Source organism: Neophocaena asiaeorientalis, unplaced genomic scaffold (assembly GCF_003031525.2).
Source record: "Neophocaena asiaeorientalis asiaeorientalis breed wild unplaced genomic scaffold, Neophocaena_asiaeorientalis_V1.1 scaffold117, whole genome shotgun sequence".
Lineage (NCBI taxonomy): Eukaryota > Metazoa > Chordata > Mammalia > Artiodactyla > Phocoenidae > Neophocaena > Neophocaena asiaeorientalis.
Window position 1 is genome coordinate 1,091,510 of NW_020173951.1, and position 7,963 is coordinate 1,099,472.

Consider the following 7,963-nt stretch of genomic DNA (forward strand, 5'->3'; position numbering starts at 1 on the left):
AAAATATTCATAGCAGTTTTATTTGTAATAATTCAAAACTGAAAATAACCCAAGTGACCATCAATCTGTGATTGGATAGATAAATAGGTATATCAATATGATGAAGTACTGCTTGGTAATAAAAATGAACTATGATACAAACCACAACATGAATGAATCTCAAAATAATCATGCTGAGTGAGAGAAATCAGACAAATAAGAGTATGTACTACATGATTCTATTTGTGTAAAATTCTAGAGGATACAAACCAATCTACGGTGATAGAAAGCAGATCACAGGTTGCTTGGGGTTTGGGAAAGAGTACAGGGAAAGGTGGGCAGGAGGAATTACAAAGTGAGGTGATGGTAATCAATCAAGTACTTAGAAAGTTACAACGCAATAAGGTAAGTGCTATGATGTGGGAAGGTCAGGGCATTATGGGAGCACCAGAAAGAGTGAGAGGTGGGATAGGGCAGGAGTGATTTAAGGAAGGGATCACAAAAGGTTTTCTGGATGAAAAGACATCTAAATTAAGCCCCAGACAAAGAAATCAGGTGAGAAGCAGTAGGTGTGCTAGTAACTGATCTTTTCATGAAAAGAAACAGCATGCTCCCAAAGCCTGGGGATGTCAGATCACAGGGCACAGCAGAGGAAGTGAAAGAAACACAATACAACCAGTCATCGAGGATGAGAGGTCTAGCTGGAGAAGGAGGCAAGGCCTTCTGTGCTGTTAGGGTTTAGACTGAACCCAGAAGCAGTGGGAAGGCATGAGCAGATTTTTCTTTCTTTCCCCTAACATTCCTAACCACATTTTCTAAGTTTCTTTTTATGAATATTTCAACATTGGTGTGCTTTAATCTTTTCTTTTAATGTTAATTTCCCTCCCCAAATTAGCGAAATAATTAACATTCATTTATTCTTATAACATGTGTTTCTAACATGGGATTGTTAGGTCAAAAGCTTGAATATTTTTAATTGTAATTGTAATAAATGTAGTTACTTTTTCAAGTGAGGCAGCAGTTCTCACTTCTACCAGACACAAGTGAACATCTATTTCCACACACTCTGCATGTCATCAGTCTCTTAAACTTGTATCAATCTAATAGATAAAAATTGGTGCTACTTGTAGATTTCTTTTTTACTCTTTAATACTGGTGGTATTACTATTGCTCCTATGTCCACTCCTCTTCCTCCTCCTACTAATGTTACTGCTCTTTACTGAGTGCTTACTATGTAACAGAAAAAATTCTGCAAACTTTATCTTTTATCAGTTAACCTTCATAAACCTACAAGGTAAGTACCACCATTAGCTCCATTTTACAAAAAAGGAAGCTGAAGTTAAATAAAGTAATTTTCCCCCAGTCATATGGCCAAGTTTTTAAAACTGAGTTATATTTGACATATAAACTGTGCAAGCTTAAGATGTATTCCTTATTGATTTGAACCATTTATATTGCAATATGATTGCCATTATAGTATTTGCTAACACCTCTGTTACATCACATAATCATTTCTTTTAGTGTTGGGAACAGTTAAGACCTAGTCTCAGCAATTGCAATGTTTATATATTTTTGTTGTCTATAATCACTGTATTGTGTATTAGATCTCCAGGACTTATTTGTCTACTAGTTGCAAGTGTGTACCTTTAAACAACATCTTTCCCATTCCCCCACTCCCAGCCCCTGTTAACCACCATTTTACTCTCTGCTTTTATGAGTTCAGGGTTTTGTTTTGTTTTGTTTTAGCTACCACTTAAAAGAAATCATACATTTGTCTTTCTCTGTCTGACTTATCACACTTAGCATAATATTTTCAAGTTCCATCCATATGGTTGCAAATGGCAGAATTTTCTTTTTTCTCATGGCTTAAGAGTATTCCACTGTATGTCTGTGTGTGTCTCTGTGTGTGTGTGTGTCTCTCTCTCTATATATAAAACATTCATCCATTGATGGGCATTTAGGTTGTTTCCACAGCTTGGCTATTGTGAATGGTGCATAAACATAGGAGTGAAGATATCTCTTCAATAACCCGTTTTCATTCCCTTTGGATATGCAGCCAGAAGTGGGATTGCTGGATCTTATAGCTTCCACCTTTATTGGTAGCTTCCAGTTTGGAGCTATTACAAGTAGAACTGCTATGTTCAATCTGGTACATGTCTTTTGATAAACATGTGTATGTATTTCTTCTGAGAATATACCAGGGTAGAAGTCCTACATCAGGTATTTATCTTTAATAGATATTGCCAAGCAGTTTTCCAGTCTGGCTGAAGGAATTTTTAATCCCACAAGCAGTGCATGAAAGTTGTACTTGATCGACTTTCACTTGACATTATATTTAATTTCTGCCATTCTGGTGGGCATGTAGTGGTATCCCAATGTTTCTGTAAGTTTTGGGAGATATTCTTTTTCAGATTAATTAAATACTCAGTCCAATTTTATCATGAATGGGAATAGTCTATTACTTTAATTTTATGATATATTTTTAGGATATCTGTATAGAAATACTTAACTTTTATTTACTAGAAGATGTCCATCATTTTCTCTTTGGACTTTTGTGTTTCCTGCATTGTTTTAAAAGGTGTTATCACTCCAAAGGTCTCTTAAATTATTTTCCAACATTTTTATTGTTTGCACATTTGTGTTTAAGTCTTTACCTGGAATAAATGTTTTAATATCTATAACTTTCTGATATTTTAATATCTTCCTTCCCCACTCTACCCCCAAACAATATTTTGCCAGATCTGGGGGAAGATGTTGATCTTTAAATACTTTTACACCTTTCTCCTTACTCCACCTCAGAAGGAAAAAAAAAACACAAAAAACAGGCTGTGAATTTTAATTTTATTAATTTGGATTAAATTGATCTTTTTGTGATATTAACCCTTTCCAGGATGGAAAGGTACTATATCTTTAAATAATAGTATCTTTTAAAAACATTTTATGCTTTTCTTTTTTAGATCTTAATCTATTGTTGCTAAATTTATTTCTATGTATTATATAGATTTATTATGTGTATGGAGACTTTGTATTTTTCATTTTATAATTTATTGCTGATATTTTAAAAACAGCTCTCTTACTACATTCTCTAGTTTGCACTCAAATTTTAATAAAGTTTCTTAGGGTTTCTAGATAGTCGATCATGCATGCCATCAACAAATAATGTGTATCTTGTGTCTTTATTTCTACTATATGTAACACTTATTTTGTTTCCTCTCCTTACTGCTTCAGTTAGGATCTCGAAAACAATGTCTCCTTAAACCACAGGGAGAATTTATTGGAAGGGTGTTGACAAAGGCTGAAGAACCAGGCGTGGCACTAGGGCACTACTAGGTATTTTCTTCCATTTATACATCAGTTTTTTCAAGATTCAAAGTCGTGGAAGGGCAGTTCCAACTTGCTGAACTTCAGTCTTTCACCCACACTTGGTAATGTTAGGACAATGAGAGGCTATAGCTCTACTTCAACTTCCCAATGGGGAGGTCAAGTAATCCAGGTACAATACAATAGGGGAGAGATGATACACCTGGGAAAGTCTGGATGCTGTTACAAAGGGTGAGTGAACACCAGGTTTCATAGTGAAAAATTTGTCCTTGAATGGGCATTTAATGGGAGAGTTTTGGTGTGAAATCAACATCCTAATCCTATTAATCCTAATGCCCTCTCAGTCTGTTCATGCTACCATAATGAAACACTACAGACTTTTAGCTTACACAGCAGAAATTTATTTTCTCACAGCTCTGGAGGCTGGGACTTCTAAGACCAAGGGGCTGGCAGGGTAGATTGCACCCTGAGGCCTCTTCCCTTGGCTTGTAGGGAACTGTGAACTCACATGGCCTTCCCTCCATGCCTGTGAGCAGGGAGAGAGAGAAGGCTGATATCTCTGGTCTCTTCTTCCAAGGGCACTAATCCCTCTATGAGGGCCCCATCCTCACAACCTCGTCTGATCCTAATCACTTCCCAAAGTCTGTCTCCAAATACCATCGCGCTGGAGGTTAAGTCTTCAACATATGAATTTGGGGAGGGACACAATTCAGTTCATAGCACCCCTTTTACTATTCTAAAATGAAATTCATAGATTAAAAAACTGCCTACATTCACAATTCTATAAAGTAAATATGATCAACTGAAATACAAAGGAGACATTTGAAAAAGTAATTCATAATAAAATGCTATGAATTTTGATAAGAAAGTACTTGAGCACAACTGTACTAGAAAACATGAATAGTCAAATACTTGACTGTAGGTAGAAATATCATGAATGTGACTGTAACAAATGTTAACTGATACATGTGGGCTGGTGATTCAAATACCACTAGGCTGAAATGCAAAACAACTCTAATATTTTGATCCAAACAAATATAATCTTCCATTTATTTAAATGGTAGTTGCATTTATAAAAATCAGTTATTATTTAAACCATGCTACTTTTGTGTTTACATTTAAAATGAAATTAGGTTCTAGGCTCAGATTGTTATAAAGAGGGCAATCTCCTAAGGCTGGTGTGATATGGTAAGATAGGCTCTGACCAACCAAATAGACTCTAGCTTTAGAGCTGGTGACCTGCCATTGTGCTAGGCATTAACCCTATGTCTGATGGGCTGTTGCTGGGAGGAGGGTTGCAAGGGGTCCCTAGTGGAGAGGCTGTGACAACTGGGGTCACCTGGGAGGCACTGGCTGTTTATCACCAAGCATGTTAGTATATTATTCTTTTAACGATTGCTTCAAAATGTCTACCTCTCTTTGGGTTCTTTATTTTTCATTAAAAAAATTTTTTTTGATGTGGACTATTTTTAAAGTCTTTATTGAATGTGTTACAATATTGCTTCCGTTTTATGTTTTGGGTTTTTTTTTTTGGCCATGAGGCATGTGGGATCTTAGCTCCCTAACCAGGGATTGAACCCACACCCCCTGCATTGGAAGGTGAAGTCTTAACCACTGGACGGCCAGAAAAGTCCCTCTTTGGGTTAATTCTAGTGATGTTTCATTAGAAATCATCCATTTCTTTCAGTATTCTTTTATAACCATTTTATATTCAGATATACATGTGTTTGTAGCTTTTAGAAAATAATTTCTAATGTTGTATATTTAAGATTTTTCTTTGTTTTCCCAAGGTTTTCAGAGTTTTATATACTTATTGTTCTTTTTTTAATCAGGTTTCAGTTTTTCTTTGTTTAAGTTCTAATTTTATTTTTATTAAATTCTCCTAACTGGAGTTCATATTACCGTTTTTATAGTTTCTTACACCTACTTAATTCATGTACTTTCATTTTTTAATTTTACTGGTGAAATCTTTTAAGGTTACATATTCTGTTGTATCTGATTGTCTTAAATATTTTTTTAACCTTTGCTCTCTAATCTAGACCCAACTAAATTCCATACATTTCAATTTATTGATATGTTTCTTAAGTTTTTTTAAATCAACTTTACTGAAGTAAAACTTACATAAATAAAGTGAACACACTTTAAGTATGCAGTTCAATGAGTCTTAACAAATGTATACACATTTACGATCAAGATGGAGACCATTTCTGTGACCTCAGGAGACTTATTTGTGTCTTTTACCAGTCAAATCCCTGTCCCCACACACTGCCCTAAGGCATTCACTGATTTGTGTTCTATCATTTTAAGTTAAGTCTTTTTCAGGTTTCATGTAAATGAGTCATACAGTGTGTGTCTTCAGTATCTAGCTGCTGTTTAGTATTGATAGTAAACAGAGAAATACATAGAAAATGCTCCTAAGCATGTCAGTTTGCAAGGGCTTAACAAATCCTAGGTATTTTTACTATTATTCCCTGGCTAGGTTATAGAGTTTTGCGCTTCTAACCCTGTGCTGTGCATGTAACACTTGCTCAAGTCACACTTTTTAGTTTGACTGTGGACTATGATTTTTTTTGTTTGTTTTTGTTTTTGTTTTCTGCTGTACGCGGGCCTCTCACTGTTGTGGCCTCTCTTGTTGTGGAGCACAGGCTCCGGACACACAGGCCCAGCGGCCATGGCTCACAGGCCCAGCTGCTCCATGGCATGTGGGATCCTCCTGGACCGGAGCACGAACCCATGTCCCCTGCATCGGCAGGTGGACTGTCAACCACTGAGCCACCAGGGAAACCCTATGATGTATTTTTTAACACATATTTTCACTGTGTTAGATATGATTCCAACCACTTTGCAAACATTGGTTCACTTCAAAATGACCCTATGAGGCAGATACATTATCCTTGGGTAACAGATGAGGACACTGAGGAAAAGAGTTGGAAAGCACACCCCAGGTCATATATCTAGTAAGTGGCAGAGGTGGCAGTTGGGCTGCTGAATCGAGATGTTTGAACACCGAGCCCTGATGCTGAGACCATGAAGTGCAATTGTAAGACAAATAATGTGTCCCCAAATGTCCTTAATTTTCATCACATTCTCATGCTGTAGGTACTTTTGTCCCCATTTGATATAGCTGAGGATTGAGCAACTGAAAGTCACATGACTTCAGGGCCATGCACAGCTGATTTCAAACCCAGTGATTTCCCACTTCTGGATGTTACTTCTTTACTCTCCCACAAGCCATTACATTTATTGAGTAACACGTCAACATTTGGTAGACACTTCTGCATACTCAGTCTGAGCAGTACTGGCAAAATCTAAATCTGTTGTTCAGCTTTGGGAAAAGCAGTCAAGTCTCCATCATCCCCTTTCTCGGGGATTCGGTTCTTTTTTTCACACCGTAAATTCTTCTCATTGCCAGTAGAGGGCAGATTTGTGTCACCACTTTCTTCTCTGAGAGAGAAAATGAGGATGCCGGAGCCGTCAGGGAGAGCCACAGGCTGGGGGCAAACACCTCCTTGAAAAAGATAATGTGGACGGTCTTATTCCTGGTAGGCAAGTGATTAGACGGAAGGACAGAAAAAACCCTCATCCACTATGATCACTGTGTCATTTCTGCACAAAATGAAGGAAATGATGATTCAGGAAAACCTGTTCCTCTATTCCCTTTCCTCTTTTTGAGATCTCCAGCCACGCAGGTGAAGGACCAGGAGACACGGGAGTCAGGAGCCAGTAACAAAAGCCTGGGAATGGGATGCGCTGCTCAGGTGGCCTGGAGTTCTCAAGCTTGGTGCTGAGGATAATGAGACAGTCACTGTGCCGCTGCCCACGTCCCTCCTGGCAGACGCGTCCCACGGGGATAGCTCTCCCGCGTGTGCCTGACCAGCGCTATGGGCAGGCAGCGCCCCTTCCGGCCTCCTGTTCGTCTCAGCCCCGATTCCCATCATCAGCTCCTTGGATGCGGTGGGGGAGGAGAGAGGGAGAGATGACCCGGCTACGCTGAACATGCTAGAAGCCTGAAGCTTCTGGCTCCCATGGCTTTTTTAAGTGGCTTTTAGCTGAACCCATGGCAAGGTAGAGTGGGGGGCGGTGTGCAAAGTGTGTCACGTGGAGCCGCTGCTGCACACACTCGGGAAAGGTTGGCTTTTCCATCCTTGTCTGTGAACTTCCACCAGGAGGAGGCCCTTGGGTGGTGTCTGCAGGGCAGGAGCTGCTAAAACCCCACCTTCTCAGTGACTCCTTAGGCCCTGGGTGTTCCCACTTGTCGACTGTTTCCTTTAAAGCTTTGTGCTAACCCATCTTTTTCTTTGGTAGAAATTGCCTTATATAACTTTTCATGTCACTCAACCAGAGAAGAAAGAGAAGGAAATTAAGCCTGGCTCTTCGGAGCCTTTCCGCACCGGATGATGAAACCCAGGTCAAGAGAGTTTCAGTGCCCGAAGGGAGACAGCCTGAGTCACACTTCGCGTTGTTATTAAAATTCTCACCCACCCAGATCCAGACCCTGCTCCTTACAACTCCTGTGTAATTTAGTTCAGGGCCCGGGCCAGGGTGAGTCTGTGTGTTTGCTCTAACAAGTATTTATAGTGCAGCAAGAATTCATTTCACCCTTTCCACTCTGGAGCTGGTGAGCAAAACAGGCCCTCATGTGGGTGGGCTGTTCCTCAGTCAG